The following is a 16,274-nucleotide window of genomic DNA, read 5'->3' on the forward strand; positions in this document are numbered from 1 at the left end:
CTGACCCCTGCTAAGGCAAGCACATGCTTGAGTCCCTTATTGTTTGTATTTGGGTAATGCAGCACAATAAATCACGTTCCTCTTTCCCAGGCTCCCCTGTGCAGCAGCCCAGACACTTCCCTCTCCTGTTTTAAGGCATCACACTGATCTCTCCATCACCCTGCACTGCCCAGGGACTTGCTTCACCTGTTGATAGTCATCGGCAGGGGAAGGTTGCACCTTCCCTTTTCCAAGGGGAAATGACTTGTTCCCTGAGGAGAACATGGACTCATCTCAGCTTCTTGGAAAACAATTGAGAAATGGAAACGTTAAAGCAGGGAATTTATTCCTTGCAAAAAAGAATCAATATATGGGGTTAAAATCCTACTTTTTGTTGGAAGGTTTTTATGTCTTGGTCTTGTCTTTCCAGCCCATTCTGCGGATGAGAACTCAGTCACTTCCATCTCACCCTCACAGGTATGATTCATATTTCTGCCTGGCTCAGGTAGATGGAAGCCCACCATTTTAGGCAAAACAGCCAACAACATGCCTAGAAATAATCCCTTGAAATTGTGAAATTCCATTCTTCCACTCCATAGAAGCCAGATGCTTTTGGCTATTTATCAGATTAACTATTCTGGAACAATTGTTTTGGTAGGAACATTTGCATTCCAGAATAAGAGTGTCTTGTTCCTCTTCACCTTACAGCAACTGCAAGATAATTTCTCCATATCCAGCATTAGGCAACTTCTCCCCAAGATGGTTACACACTGTCATGCATAATAATATTTCCTTCTCGCTCTGGATTGGGATTTCCAGGTCTTTGACAGTTCACCTTCAGCAAGGTGATTTAGTATTGTTTAATCTCCTTCCTATTGATAGGCAAGAACTGGAGAAGCATCTCAGGGTCTTGCTCCAAAAGGACCCCAAATCATCACGTTGGATCTGCTTTGTTCAGCCCAATGGGCTCCATTCCCCTGCACAGCCTTGTGGCTTCCTATGGATGTGTCCTTGGTCCTTTGCGGATGTGAGGGTCAGTGAGGAGCAGTGATTCCTCCACCCTTCTCCAGCACCTACGTGCTTTACCGTGTGCTCTCTCACACGATGCCACATGCAAATAAGAACACATAAACAGATGGAGGAGGCTGCTTGATCTGCCTGGCCTAAATGGAAGCACAGAGGTCTGTTGTGGTGCCTGTTGCTATAAACATGCTGGCAATTTGCACAAGTATGTGACATTGTAAAAGTTCCTGAAAGATGTTTATCTGGTTGGTTTTGGCTCAAAGCCCTTTATTCACAAAGAAGTGCCAGGTAGAAAGACAATAAGTGTGTATCCATGTGTATGTTTTCAGCTTCCTAAAGGCCATCAAGTTGGAAAGGGAGTGGGTTTACTTAAACATCTCCCGAGTTGAAGACAAGGTAACCCAGGAAAAGCACAGATTGTCTGGGTGATCCTTAACAATCTCCTGTACTTCTGAGCTATTTTGACTTCTAAATATTAGTTCATAACAAATCTTAAGCTGTCAAAGCTAAAGGATTGTACAAAATAGCTTCAAGGTTACATAAACAGAGCAGCTGGGAAACGGTTCCGTAACACGTATTCATCTCACGAGTAGATGTTTACTCTTTAAAGACATTTTCCACCTGAATACTGCCCCTCTTTGTGTTGATTTGATGGGATTGAAATACTCCATGTGAACAGAAGGTGGGAAAATGGCAGAAGACAAACTGGACAGAAGAAGGGAGAAGGGGAGCTAGGGCTGCAATTACCAGAAGCATCTTTGATGAGAAGCAACTGGGGATGGGTGGGAACTGGGAAGGGCAAGTGGTGTAAGTTAGGACCTGGTTTGGTTGATGGAGAGGAGGTGAATGGGAGCATGAGAGCAGTTTAAGGTGGAGGGAAGTGAGGAACTGCTGGGAAGGTCACTGGCACAGGGAAAACTGGGTGAGATTTGGGTCTGAAGTAAGGAAAATGAGAAGAAATGCAGGATGTTTTATGGGGATTGTGCTGGAGGAGAGAACAGAGCAGTGCAGAACAAGGGGGTCCTTTGGAGATGAGAGTTGGAGGAGTGACAAGGAGAGGAGATGTATCTGAAATGGTAAGGGGAGCCCAATACCTCTATCCTGGCTGGATTTAGGGCACAGCCTATCTGAAAGAGAAAAGGATCCAGCTGGAGGTGGAAAGGAGAGAGTTATGGAGCTGGTTGTGACCCCTTTGCTCCAAGATGCTCCTGAGGCTTCCAGGGAAGGAAAGAGGTGGGTATGAATAGGGATCAAATTGCAAATCAGATGTGAGATGGAGAAGGATGGACTGGAAAAAGCGGTTGGGGTTTGAGGTGGGAAGAGAGCTCTGCACTTCACATTGCCATGGGGGAGAGGAGGGCTGGGCTGGACATGGTAAGAGGAGCTGGCAGCAGTGATGGGGACATGAAGTGACTGGGAGAGGTTGCAGCCTGCAGTGGGGACATGGTGAGAAAGGGCAAGCAGGGGGACAGGAAGATGCTGTGGTGTAGGAGAAGGGTGTGAAGCTGAAGTTGTCCATCCTTGAGGGCCCTCTGCTGTGGCCTTTCCTCCCTGGAGCAGGAACCCTTTCTGCACCAGGGCAGAGCATCAGAACAAGCTGTCCCTCAACACAAACGTGCCTGTTACCCTGCTAAAGTAAATAGGAGCAACAAGAGGAGGGGCCTGTTGCAGTGCTCCATCTCTTTCCTTCCCTCCTCTTACTTGTCCTTGTTATTCTCCTGGGTACTTTCTCACCAGTTGCAAGTCTCCATGAAATGGGTACCATCAGTGCAGCTTCCTAGCTGCTTACAGGCAGGAGATGTGTATTTATATTGACCCTCATTCAGCAGAACACTCAAACACGTGTCTGACTTGCAGAAAATGAATGGGCCGACAGGGCTACTGTGTAATGAAAGCTAAACATAACTGAGTGTCTCGTTTATTGAGGGCTGCTCAACTAATTAGTTCCATCTTCCACTGAAAGTCACCAGGATCCTTAATAAAGCAGCTCTCTCCAAGCAGCTGTTGTGTGACTCTGCCCAGGTCACATTATCTTGTTTGCAGTTTGGATGCCTGAAATATCTCTCTTCTCTTTTTCTCCCTCTTGGGGTGTGTGTCTGGAGTTGGATTGTTCATGAGAAACTCTTCCCCCCTTCCCCACTAAAGCCACCAACCATGCATTGATTTAAATCCACATGGCACCCACCAGGTAGATGTGATAAATCACAGCTGCCAGGTAATTAAAAGCAACCTGTAAATCACACTGGAGCATGTGAACTAAGCATTGGGTGTCATTGCTTTTAATTAACGTTGTAAACCAATAGGTCAGGCTTGGTTTACAAGGAGGCAGATACCATATCAAATCATGGCTAATAAAATACCAGCAGTGGATATGGCACTAATAACCAGTAGCGACTGTGATCCTAAATGCCTCACTTGCACCCCAACAGGTGGCCTGCTTTGTAATGCAGTATGCAATGTTATTGCATGGGGATTACGAGTGGTCATTAGACTCTCATTGCTCTTGTAACACGGGATTAATCAACCAGCAAGCGGAGTTCTCTGTCCCCAGGTCCATCACCTGCTCCACTGGGTCATGAAGGATTAGCTCCTGGTTCTGCCCTTTGGTGCTCATTGAGGGTCTGCCCTGGTTTTGCTTGTACCCAGTAGCAGGAGGAGCAGGCTGTGAGAGAGGAACAGTGATTTATAAGGCATAAGGAAAGGGTGGGATTTTAAAGCAGTGTTAAGGATTGTGATGCTGTGCTCAGACAGGGTGTTTTAGCAAATCCTGTGTTTATTTCCCTACCAGTCTCCAATGGATGGATGTCAATGGCTTTGAGCAGCTGCAGAAAGATGGGGTGACCAACCTAGCTGATACAAGGTGCTGGCAGTGTTCAAGGTTTTGGATGCAGGGAGCCAGCAAAGCCCTCATGGGACCAGACTGGATGCTAAGTCCAGCATTGAGTGGCACATCCTAAATCCTTTGTGCTGTCCTGTCCAGGTTACAGTAAATCCCCACTGTGCAGAGGGACTTTGGGGTGGATTAATGAGTGGAAAACCTTTGCTGGGGCCCATGGTCATTTACACTCTAGACATCCCACTTGGTACAGGAAGGCTGAGAGTCTGGGATAACTGAAATATGTGAGAACTATTGAGCAATTTAACTAAAAGAGAGAAAATATCCCTTTCTAAATAAATATGCTCTATGTTAACAGCACTTCTGGTTTTCACCAAAAGATTCCTTTTCCGAGCAGAAATCCTTGCTGATAAATCAGTGCTGTGCTGATCCAGCCACAAGCTGTAACTTTCTGAAAGCCATTCGGATAGGAAAAGCCTCCAAGGATCAATCTGAGCGCTTCAAATTGCTCCATTTGTGCATTATGACCTTTTTTCTTCCCCACACAAGGAAATAAACCTCCATCCCTAAGTGTGTTCCTTGTTTCTCTCCATCCACCTCCAAACTCTCCCATGCTTTAAAACTGTCCTCTTCCCACAGAGCAGTTCAATTCCATCAGGACAGCAGTTCCCAGAATAAAACCAGCATTTCTAGGGTCTCCTATTAGGATTTCTCTCTAATTGCTCTCCCCATCTCTTCTTTCCTCTTCTCTCGACCTATTGAAAGCATCCAGATAACCCTTTCACATACAAAGGATCTGTAATTTATTAAGGATTAAGACTTGCCTAAAAAGCACTGGTTTAGTCACAGATCCATTTCACCACTGTGAATTTGTGCTTTTTGGCTCCCAGAGCTCCCCGTGGGAGGAAGTTGAAGTTCAGACCAGATTTATCCTGTCCTAAATGCACGGTTGCAAGGAGCCACTGTCGTCACTCAAGGTTTCCTGCAGATCCTTGCAATTCAATAGGGCTTAAAACCCAGCATTAAAAATACCCAGGGATTCATTTGGCAACTGAAATCCCATCCTGAAGCTGTTTGTAGCCAGGTTTGGTGGCTCTGGACTGGGGTTTGAGTGGGATGTGGGTCCTCTTGGGTCAGGAGGGATGCTGCACTGTACCCGATTATAGGGAACTGGCGTTGAGCTGAGCATCAGCTCCTTGCCCAAAGGCAGGATTAGAGCCATTCCTGGCAAGCAGGTGTCTAGCTGGTTCTCGGGAGCCAGGATGGAAACTCCCTGCCTTCCCGAAGAGAGGGATAAACTGCCCGTAAATCCCATTCCCAGGTCACAGACTCAGGGCTCTTGTCCTAATTCCTGGCTTTGAAACTCATTGCCCTCTCTGCCTTGCTCCATGCTGCTCTTCCTCTCCTCCCTTTTAAACAGTGGAGCTGGGACAGTTGTTTTCACCCTCATTCCTCAATGCTGCTCCACCGCTCCCTCTGCCTGGGAGGCGAATGGGAACAAACAGACTTTGTGTGCTTACTAGATGACTGTCAGATCCCCACGGGGTAAATGGGATTTGGCTGAAAGGTGAAAGGACTCTATGCAAAGGAGAAGAGGCAAACATGTATTTTCTCCCTCCTCTGTTACACCTTTGTTTTGGTTGTTGGTATGTTGGGTAATACAGAGCCTGGTGCTTGCTTACTGCTTGTCTCTCCAAGGGGACTCGAACCACTTCCCTCTTGCCTTGAGTTTCTTATTTGCTTATCCTTTTCCTATGCTTGGGTAGGGAAAAGGTGAACAATTCTTCAGCTTTTGAGATGCTCGGCCATGAGCATCTGATGTGTGAATAGAGCTTTCCTCTTGAGTTCACTGCCTCCTTGATTTATGATGCTGGAGCTGGATGCTGTGATTGACACTCAATAGGTGCAGAGAATATAGGGCTCGGAGAAATAAGTTTCAGGTTCTTCCCTGGATTCCTGCTGCTCCCTCTGGAATCCCGGACAAATTCCTCGCATTCTGTTTTTCATGGGCACAAAGGACTGGGAAATAACTGTGAGCAATAGCTGCCTGTCTCCTTTCATTTCCTTGCACATGGGAAGGCCGCTGCTCCCTACATGCCTGCTCTCTGAAGGGAGGTTTGCTTGCTTGGGTCTGTATTTCCTTAGTGCTGGGCACAAGGGGTCTATGAGCAAAACCTCCTACAACCTGAGAGCTCTGCCTGAAGGTGGCAGGAGATGGGGTGTCACGCATCACCCCCTTAACAGTTAATAACATGCTCAACAACAGGTTGCAATAAGCCAATCCTCGGGATGTTCTCTGTATTGCAACAGAGGCTTCTGTCCCTGAGCCAAAGTATTAACTTGGGGGTGATGGAAGCAGCAGCCTGAGGTCCCCTCTGGGTCGGGCACGACGTGTCCCCTGTGCATGTGTCACACCTCCCCTCTGCTTCCCCACTTCAGTCTCTAGGGCTGGATGAAACAGCTCACAGAGCTTAATTGTTCTTCCACAGCACTAAGTAATTTACACCCCAGGGCTTAATTGTTCCTTTGCTCTGATTCCCGGTTGCACTCCAGGGCTTCCTGTGGATTTCGCTCATGGAAACGGAGGAGCAGGGACAGACAGGGCAGGAGTGAGTGACGTCCCCCCCTCCCTTCCCACTTCCCAAGCCCTCCTCTCTCCAGGCACGCATGTTGAGACAGTTCGCAATGATCTGGGTGAGAAGCTGGCAGGGCAGAAGCTTCAATCTCAATTACCTTCCTCCTTGTCCGTTTGCACAGGATCCTTATCTCCCTCTGTGTAACTCTCCGTATTTAATTATAGGCAGTGATAATCCTTCACACACTAAGCGCATTATTAAGCAATTCCCAAGATAAGTAGTTTTCTGGATGCCCGATTATGATTAGATATTGGCAATGGAGCTGTCTTCTATGCTCCCTCCTGGGCCCAGCCTGCCAAAAACTGTCTTGTTTGGGTAGGTGAGACATGAGACCCGTGTGGGAAGATGCCTTGCTAGGAGAAATTAAGGCAAGAGACTGGGTCAAAGAGACCTATGGCCATGCAGGCCTCCATGCAGCTGGTTCAGATGTTGACTTGGAGGGCTGCTTTGCTGTCCTGGCTGGCCAGATGCAGCAGTTCCACATCCTAATCCATCCCTGGAGTCATGGAGGACACAGAGATGCTGCAGCTCTTAGATATTTGTGGTTCCCTTCTCAATCAATGCATGGATGTCTTGTTGCAGCCCATGGGTCCGTGGCTGCAAGGGACATCATTGCTTCACTACAAAGGCCAAGGCATTACGGGGATCCCTCCTAATTCCATGCAGGACAATGACCCTCCAAAGGTCACAATTGTCCCCTCCTTCAGTATTGGTGCATATCAAAGGTAAAGGTTGGACTTGGTGATCTTAAAGGTTTTTCCTGCCTAGCTGGCTCTGTGGTTCTATGTGTGTATTGGTGTACATGTGCCTGTGTATTGCTAAGGGTGCTTCCATCCACTCTCTGAGTATTCCTGGTGAAAGTCATGGTTGTAGCTCCTGGGAAACCTTTACTCTGTGCAAGATTTGTGCTCCTATGAATTGCACAAGGACAGGTTCTCTGGCAGTGTAAAGGAGAACGTAGATGCTCAGTGCAGCTGAACATCACCTTGTACAGTGTATGGATATTCAGCCAGGATTAGCTGAATCCCTATGGTTTCTGCTATAACATAAGAGTCTCCTGCCCTGCATGGAACAGGATGAGCTTGAAGGTCCCTTGCAACCCAAACCAGTCTGGGACTCTGTGATTTATCCTGCCGCCAAGGCCAGATCCTACCACGCATCTGAGCTTGCAGCTCTCCCCTCTTGCACACCCAACACAACGTGTGAGCTCCGTGCCCCAGCACCACCCTCCCTCAGTGCCCTCATGCAGCTCCATCATTACCTCCCTTAATGAAAGAGCAGTTTGCTGGCATGCAAATCACCAGGTTAAGCACCCTGCTTCCCTTCAGGAGGAGCAACAGTTGTGAAACAGCACGGAAGGTAAGCAGATAGCAAGCAAAGAGCTTTGCTAATGCTCCCGCTGTGCCAACAATAATACCTTTTCTGCAGCAATACCTGGTGTTCTGCTCGCACATTCCATCGTGGCCCTCATGGAGCTCTGCAAGCGTTCATTAATTGCACTCATTACATCCCTGTTAGATCCATTTATTTATTTATGAAGAACTTTCCATCCCCCAGCACTCTGGAATCTGTGCATCACCTGCAGGCAAACAGTGTGCCCGGAGAGACGGGATCCGCTGTGAAAACACTGGGGATAAACACAAAGAAGCTCTTGTGAGCAAGGCTCTGGGTTGTGATTCCAATCGGGATTTGATCCCTGCTTCTGTCACGTGTTCCTGCAAACCAGGTCACTGGAATCCGGCTGTGCTGTAAGCAGGCATGGGTTTTCCGGAGCGAGGTGTAGAGGATGAAGATGCTCTGTCCTAATCTGGAGGATGCTTTCCTAATCTGCTTTGCTGTAATAACCAGGCTGGTTTAAACCACAGCGGGGAGAGTGACTCCCTGAGCATCTGCCTCTGGCTTAGACTTGGTGTGACAGTGGGTGTAAAAACATCCCTTTCTTCCTCCTTCTCTTTCCTATTCGCACTGCAAGACCTTTGGGATGGGAAATGAGCTGTTTCCTATTCTGTGCTTGCACAACTTGCACAATAGGTTTGGGTTTTGTTTCTCCTTGCAGCTTTAATCTACCAGCTTTGAGCACTGGAGCTTTGGAACACCAGAGGGAGAAATAGTGGCTGAGAGTGAGCAACAAGCCAAGCAGAAATAACAGCAGGTATTATGGCATCTCCTCACCATGGGAGTTTTAATACCCATGTCAGCAGGCAGGAGCAGGGTTTGGTGAGCTGCACCTTATAGCTACAACTCCAGACTACAAAATACCCCCTGACTATCAGTCTGAGCATCACTTCTGCTTTGGGAATACGGTTACCATCCCGCTTGTATCCACTTGAATCAGGATCCTTTGGGAAGTAGCCAACCTGGTAGTGCCCTCAGACCTTTGCTGCCCACTGCCCAAGAGACAGGATCATTAGCTTGCTGAATTCCTCTGCTCCAGGATCCCTGGAGAGAAGAGCAAGCTGGAGATGCTGGGATAAAGCCAGCTTCACACCTGGAAGCTTGTTTCCAGCCGGGGCAGGTACCGAGGGCTGCCCCCAGGCCTTGGCAGAGCAAAGGGTCCATCCATGCCCATCACCCGCTCTCACCTCCAGGCCTGGTTCTCTTCCAGCACTAACAGGTCCATACGCTAAGAGGCACCACGCAGGAGCAATTAGCTCCCATGAAACTTTCCACCATTAGGAACAATGGCTGGCTCCATTCTCATCTGATGGAATTAACGATATTCCAACAAGTGACGGTTTTTCCCTTTTGAGTTCTCTCATTTGGAAGGAATTGCTCCTCATAAATTACACTTATAAAAATTAGGCTGGTGTTTCGTATTGTTTACAACAAGCACTTCGGGGTTATGGATGTTACTCATTGATTTATAATGTTTAATTCTTCTCTCCCCACCTCAGCCCCCCCCGTCCAAGCTGTTCATAAATCAAGCAGAGATGTCAACCCTGTGTCAACATTTCACTTAGCCAGCAAGTTGCAGGCAAGTTGGGACAGCAGATCTGATGGAGAAGGTTGACTCTGCTCCTTCACTGTCTTTCCCATTTTGATGAAACAATAAGAAGGTGAGGCTGGCACTTGTCAGCTATTTCTGAGTCACTTTTCATTAGGCTTTTTTCAAGCACTCCGGAGAACAATGTTGGAGGCAAGAGATCCAAACAGCTCATGTTCCCGCTTGTGCACTTGTGGGTTAGGGGAGCAGCTGCCGTGGAATTACACTGGGAGGCTCAGCAGGTGTCTGATGGTCCTGGACCGCATCCGGATGATGTCAAGCAGCTCCCATCCTGCCAAGCTCCTCTTCCCCCTGATCCCAGCGAGCTCCTGGGGTCATCGTCTCGAAAGCCTCAAGAAGTTGTTGGGTTTGGTTGGTTTCTTTCTAAAGGGTTTCCCCAAGAAGGGATGGGGTTTCCAGGAGTGTCTGAAGAGAGCTGGATGCAGCTGGATAGAGTCTGTGCCTGACCCACACTTGGTACTTGGGTAAACCCTAAAAGAAGGAGGGTTTAAGGGCTTTTGGTGAGCAACACTTGCAGCATAAGGGGCTTAGTTTTCAGTGAAATCGGTGGGAATTGGGGACTGAATGATGATTCCTTTGTTAGCAGCTTGTTTAGTCACAGGGTAAACCAGCTCCTTTGGAAAACCAGGAAGAAAAACTTCCTTTCCTCAAAGATTTTGTGAAGAAACACCATAGCTCTGGAGAAGAATACCCAAAGATGTGGGTGGATTGTAAGGTTTCAGGTCAAAACTGAGCATTTTTGGCCTTTTATTGCTGCTGACCCCTCAGCATCACTCTGCCATCATGGGGATGCCCAGCACCTGACCTGCAGCAGTCACAAGATTGGGGATGATGCCCATGAAATCCATCCTATAGGGCTGAATGTACACGTTGATGGAAACGAAGTCTTAGATTTTGCTTGGGTCGAACTTAAAACGAGCAGTTAAGTCACTAGGGGAAGGAGTCCTCCATTTCTGCCACCTATCTCCTCCATACAACATCACCATCAGGCGCTTTAGGAGGAGCCAGGCTTCACGTTGGAACCAAAGTGCCTGGTGGATGCAGGTATGTGTGTGTGGGGCTCTCTGGTGTAATTCCTGCCTACACCATGCCCACACTAGGCGGTTTTCTCAGCCTGCCACTTTCCTAAGCACCAGGGCTCGCCCTGCTGTAATAACAAAGGTAAATAAACACATTTTAATGAGCCCATGCCGGTAATGAAGAACGCTGAAAACCAGATGTCCTGAAAGAGCTCAGGAGGCAGCCGCTTGCATAAGCTGGCCCATGATGTGGATGGGAGTCGCTTATTAAAAGAAAACATTTAGCAAATGCAGAAAGAGGATATTCATCTGCTATTACATAAGGGTAATAAGCAATTGGATTTAAGCCGTGATACAGCCTTCCAGCCCTTACTGAATGCCGAGTGAAGTGTATTTATGGCCTCCGATGTGAAATAGTCCTCCTTGTTTTTCCAAGACGAGGAGAGATCTTTCAAGAGATACTAAATAAAATAGACTCCGGTTGCTTTAACATGAAGCAAGATGAGTCCTCTGGATTAGTTTGGATTAGTCTGTTGCTGGTGGCACGGAGGTTTGGCGCCCGGCCACGTATTCACCTAGAGTACGTACAGCTAATTGGAAAAGCACCTGCGATGAGATGTAGCTCACCACCTGCACTTAGCTGAAATAAAATAAGCCTACATAATTGACTACATTACCTATTAGTGTTATGAAATCACCCCCAGGCACTTTTATTATTATTATTATTATTATTATTACTATCATCATCTCCTCCTCCCCCAATTCCTTCCCCAAGATTTATGAATCAAACTTTTGTCTCCTGCGTTTTCCTTGGAAGCCCCAGGATTGTGCCACTGGATCATTGCTCTGACTGACTCGCTGCTCTCCCTGCAGGGGAAACCCAGGAGGTTAATCCTTCTTGGTAAGAGGAAGAAATAGTCTGACATTTACCACCTTGTTCTCAGGCAACACAGCCTCTTCCCAGTCTCTCCCCTTTCCTACCTAAAGACCAGTGGGAGTCTTCTGACTGCCCCATGTGGCTGTTGGGGTAACCTGGAGGAGCCTTATGATGACAAAGCCCCTTCTTGTTGGCTTTTGCTGTTGACCATGGCAAACTGCATGGGGTGGACTCTGCCCAGACATCATTAGCAGAAGACATTTGGAGCTTGGCATGGTCGGTTTGGAGATGTGACACCTTTGACAATACATTGGTCACGTCATTCCTTGCTGGAATGTGCTATGGATTGCAAACGTTAGGTTCAATGGATGGTGACAGGCAGGTGGCATCAGGGACTTGCCTGCTCAAAAAACCTCACACGAAAGCCTCTGTTGGGGCATCATTGCTAGGGAAATGAAGACAAAGATAGGAATATTCATGGAGAAGAGCCATAGGAAATTCCTCCTGTTTTATCTTCTCCCGCTCCACCCCTCCTAGCAACTTTGCCGCTAACTTGAACCGAGCTCAAACCAAACCATCTCTGTGTGGCTCCAAAAACACACATTAAGAGTTTCAGGGCATTTGTTTGGTTTTGCACATCCTGATTGGAGAGGAAAGAAACCCTAAGCTCCTGTGGTCAGAGGCACCATGCCAAAATATGGGCTTGGTTTCCAAAGGGAGTGGCAGAAAGGGGCATCAAATGCAAGAGTCAGGTTTGTTCCCAAGTTAGCCAACGTGTTTAGCTTTACCCCAAACCTTCATCCTCAGCATCAGCAGCTGGAGATGCTGTGGGCTCAAACAGGCAAACCCAGTTGTTCTTCACCACTTCAAATCACAAGGGGAAAGTGCATAGTTATTGTGCCTGGGTTTATAATTGCTGATGTTGTGTATTGATAATGACTGATGTGACTCCACAAGTGATTGCATGGCTTTCGGATTAAATGGCCCTGTTAAAACCATCTGATGTGCCATAAATGATCGGGGTCAATGGAAGAATCAGTTAAGCCCTTTTAGGCACTAAAAGAGCAGTAGACCCCATGGCAATGGGGTGGGCAGAGCTGAGGATGGGGAGGTTGACAAGTGAGGGAGGATGCAAAGGTTGGGATTTGGGGCTGAAAATCTAGTAAATGGGTCTCAGCTGAGACCTGAGCTCTTTTGAGCACTGAGATTGCTCAAGTGGCCCCACTGGGGGCCCAGACAAGGAAATGTGGAAGTTTTCCTGTCTTGCAGTAGGAAAAATGTTCTCTCCTATTCAGTTATTCATCTATGAGCCTTGGATATTGAACTTGGCCAAGGGACTATTCTCTCATGGGATGCAACCATACAAAGTCCCGTCCATTGACTCTCTGCTTGAGCCAAAGTGGTAACTTTAGTCTGGCCATTGGAGGCTGAGTAAGCAACACCCTGGAGCTCAGCAACCATCCCAGATCAGGCTGTGCTCCAAGAGCCTCCTAAACCAAGGAGGAACTTGCAGCCAGAAGCAATGGAGCCTGGCCCCAAGGGCTGGGGGTAAAGCCAGAGCTGTGCCACCCAGAGGGTGTTGGGATTCAGGAATCTAGTTGAGCGATGGATGGAGACAGCTCTGGAATACCATTGCCAATCAAACTCATGGGCTGAACACACTGCAGGACATCCCTTTCACTTCCCAAGGCTTAAGTTCAGGCCCAGCTTTAAGTGATGGAGCCGCGATTTCCCATTGGGGCATCACTTCCATCCCAGTGGGGAAAAGCCTCCAAATCCACCAGCTACCTGCATAACAGAGATCTTGCCACATCCCCTGGGAGGCCCCAGTGGGTGAGGGCCCCTCTGCAGATGAAATGTGCTTGGGTGCGCTCACTGGAGACCTGTATGGGCTTGCTGCTCACTCCTGTCTTGTTCCAGTCGCTGCCGTGACAGCCCCAGCTTGGCTCTGCTGCTCTGCCTCCTCTGGACAGGGCTGCTCATGGGAGATGCTCCATCATTGATGGAGCTCGGAGGTCACCTTGTTCCCTGGGCATGCATGCATATGGCAAACTCCACTTTGAAGCAGCATCAAAACGTGTTCTGCTTCTCATGTCCTTCCAAGTTTGCTTTTGGAGGGCTGCACCTGGATATCCCAGGGGCAAGGACACCAACCAGATCCCAAAGGACCAACTAATCCTGACCTAGATGCTTAAGCAGGATTCATTTGGTGATCCTGGACTTCAACCCTTGTGGGATGAGAGACAAGGGCTGTAAGCTCAGGATTTGCAAAGCATCCCACAGGGGACCAGGAGGTCCCTCTGCTCCCACAGCAAGAGCCTTGTTGTCCTGAATGGCTCCAGCTAAAGCCTCATTCAGTTACAGCACTCGGTTCCCAGCCTCTCTGCCTGCTCAGATTCATTCCTTGGGGTTTTCTGTGCTTTCCAGGCAAAACAGGAAGCATTAGTTTAGTTTGAGTGTCCTTGTTTTGAGTGCAGTGCAGTGTGTGTGTGTATGCATGTGAGGGAGATGAGGTGCACCTCAAGGACATTGAAGCTAAATACAAGTTTCCCACAACCAAAGAACATGAGAAATGCAAGTTCTTGCCCAGTGGTGAGACCCTGTGTGTGTCAAGAACAGGTCTGTAGCATGATCCAGAGGTGATCATGTTTTTGCAGTGCTGAATTATGGTGCTTTAGGGCATCACCAGCTGATGGCTGGTGGTTTGCTAAGCTGCTGTAGCTTTTCCCTATCACTGATGCTTGGAGCTCTCCTGCATCTCAGTTCCATGGCAAAAATCAATGCACTTTACACACCCAATGATGGCAATGCTGGGGTGACTAGGACCAAGGAGCCAAGTATTCAGTAACTCTGTTATTTGGGATGGTTTTCTTCTTCCTGAAGCATTTTCCCTCTTATTCTTTCAATTGACCTCTGAGAAAAGAGCAGTGTCAAAACAGGAGCTCAGATTACCAGCGTTAGTTATTACCCCGCTGTGTACAATGAGTGATTCTTTTATAGCTATAGATATGTGTAAACTCTCCTTTTTTTCCCCCGCAAAGGCAGCAGTTCAATAAATAATTAATGTTTCTTAATCCTGTAGCTATTTCTCTTGCTGTAAAAAATTAATTGGTTTTCCATCATCTGTTTCCCTCTGACCTGGAGGTATCTGGCACAGCATCCGTGCCCCTGCTTAAACATGCTCCTTGGAAGCTTTGTCATGCCCATGGTACAGAATCTGAGGGATAAACAAACTCATCAGAGATATCAGAGGCACCTCCAGGAAGATTTAGTCATCGCAGCACTTTGCGCTTATGCAGCATCCATCCGTCTGGGAATAATTAAGCTCTCAACCCCTGATGAGGTAAATGCTGTGCTCCTTGGTGTGTAGACTGGTACATAGAGTCACAGAGAGGTTACACAGCTGGCCCCAGACCACACAGTGAGACGGTGGCACTGCCAGAAAGGGGGAATGTCCCCATTTGTGTCTCTGAGGACACTTCACCTCCATGGACATGATGAACACAGAAGGGGCTGCAGTTTGCTCCCCAATTCCAAGGACCTGGACAAGCCTGTGAGGAATTAAGGACTTGTTTCTGCTCTGTTGTCATGTACCAGTGACCGGAACTACAGCGTGTCCATGGGGACACAACTAGGGACACACGGGCCCATCTGGGATAGCATGACCAGCCCAAACCTCCCTGTGGATATCAGGGCTAATCTATACATGTCACATAACCTAAACCCCCTCACAAGCCCCAGCAGGAACCTGCAGCCTATTTGGGCTTCACATCTGCAGCCAATTGCTGCTTAATTTGCCCACTCTCAACCCTAGTCTACATCACAGCAACCCTATGCATGCTCTGATGGTACCAGATCCATCACCAAGGAGGAACACTGGCAAGAAGGTAAAATTTGCTCAATAATAAGCATCTTTTAGATAAATGTTAGAGAAAAGGGTGTTTTAGGAGGAAAAAGGGCTTTTCTCTCACTGTCTACCAACTTATTTGATGCTCCAGTGCTATGCTGGTTCCAGCCCCTTTATACATGCTGTAGCTTTATTGATCTTCTGTATCGTAAGCTCATATAATAGAAAGGGTTGGAAAGAACCTTAAGGTCCTCCAGTTCCAACCCCCCTCCACCTTTCACTCTTTTTGCCCTGGACTTTGCTGGTTGGTGAGGGCAATGGGAGGCCCTTAAAGCTTCCCTGACACCCCTCAAGTGTTGGCTGCAGGTGGCTTTGAGACACAGTGTTTCCTCCCAGCTTAGTTTTCCTCTCGGCTATGTGCGGATGCTGAGCATCCCATTCACCAGCAGAGTACATGGCATTCAGAAACCATCCCCCAGTGCTCCTTTATCCCTCACAACAGCAACGCTTTGCCTGAAGCTTGTGCTTTCACCTTGGGAACATGCTTGCAGGTCCCAATGACTGCAGCTTGCTGGAGCAATGAGCTCCTTCTCCTTTTTAATGGGGGGAAAAGTGGAAAACTGGAGGGAGAAACTAAGTGGAAGCTGGAAAACGTGACTTTTGCACCTAATAGTTCATGTCCTGGCTGGTTTCCATGGACTAGAGAGAGACAGGCTTTTGGCATTGAGTGCCTCCTATGTTTTAGCCATTGGTGGTGGCTGCAATGGCCATTGCTGCTGTTGCTTTCCCAAAGTCCCAGAGCTGAAAGTGGCCTCAAAGCTGCTATTTCAGGCTCCTGTTGGCTTGCATTAACTGGTGTTGCTCTCATTTTGCTTGCTTCGGTTTGCTGGCTTGGGGTGGGGGGGATTCAGTGGGTGTTTGTGCACAGATTGTACCTGAAAGAGTTAACTGATGGGGAAAGAAGAGCCAGTTCAGCCTAAGGGAGATAGCAAGTACAAGCACTTTCCTAATATGAAGCTTTGTTTAATTATGTCTGATGAAGGCTTCAGTGGG

Source organism: Melopsittacus undulatus, chromosome 15, assembly GCF_012275295.1.
Source record: "Melopsittacus undulatus isolate bMelUnd1 chromosome 15, bMelUnd1.mat.Z, whole genome shotgun sequence".
Classification (NCBI taxonomy): Eukaryota; Metazoa; Chordata; class Aves; order Psittaciformes; family Psittaculidae; genus Melopsittacus; species Melopsittacus undulatus.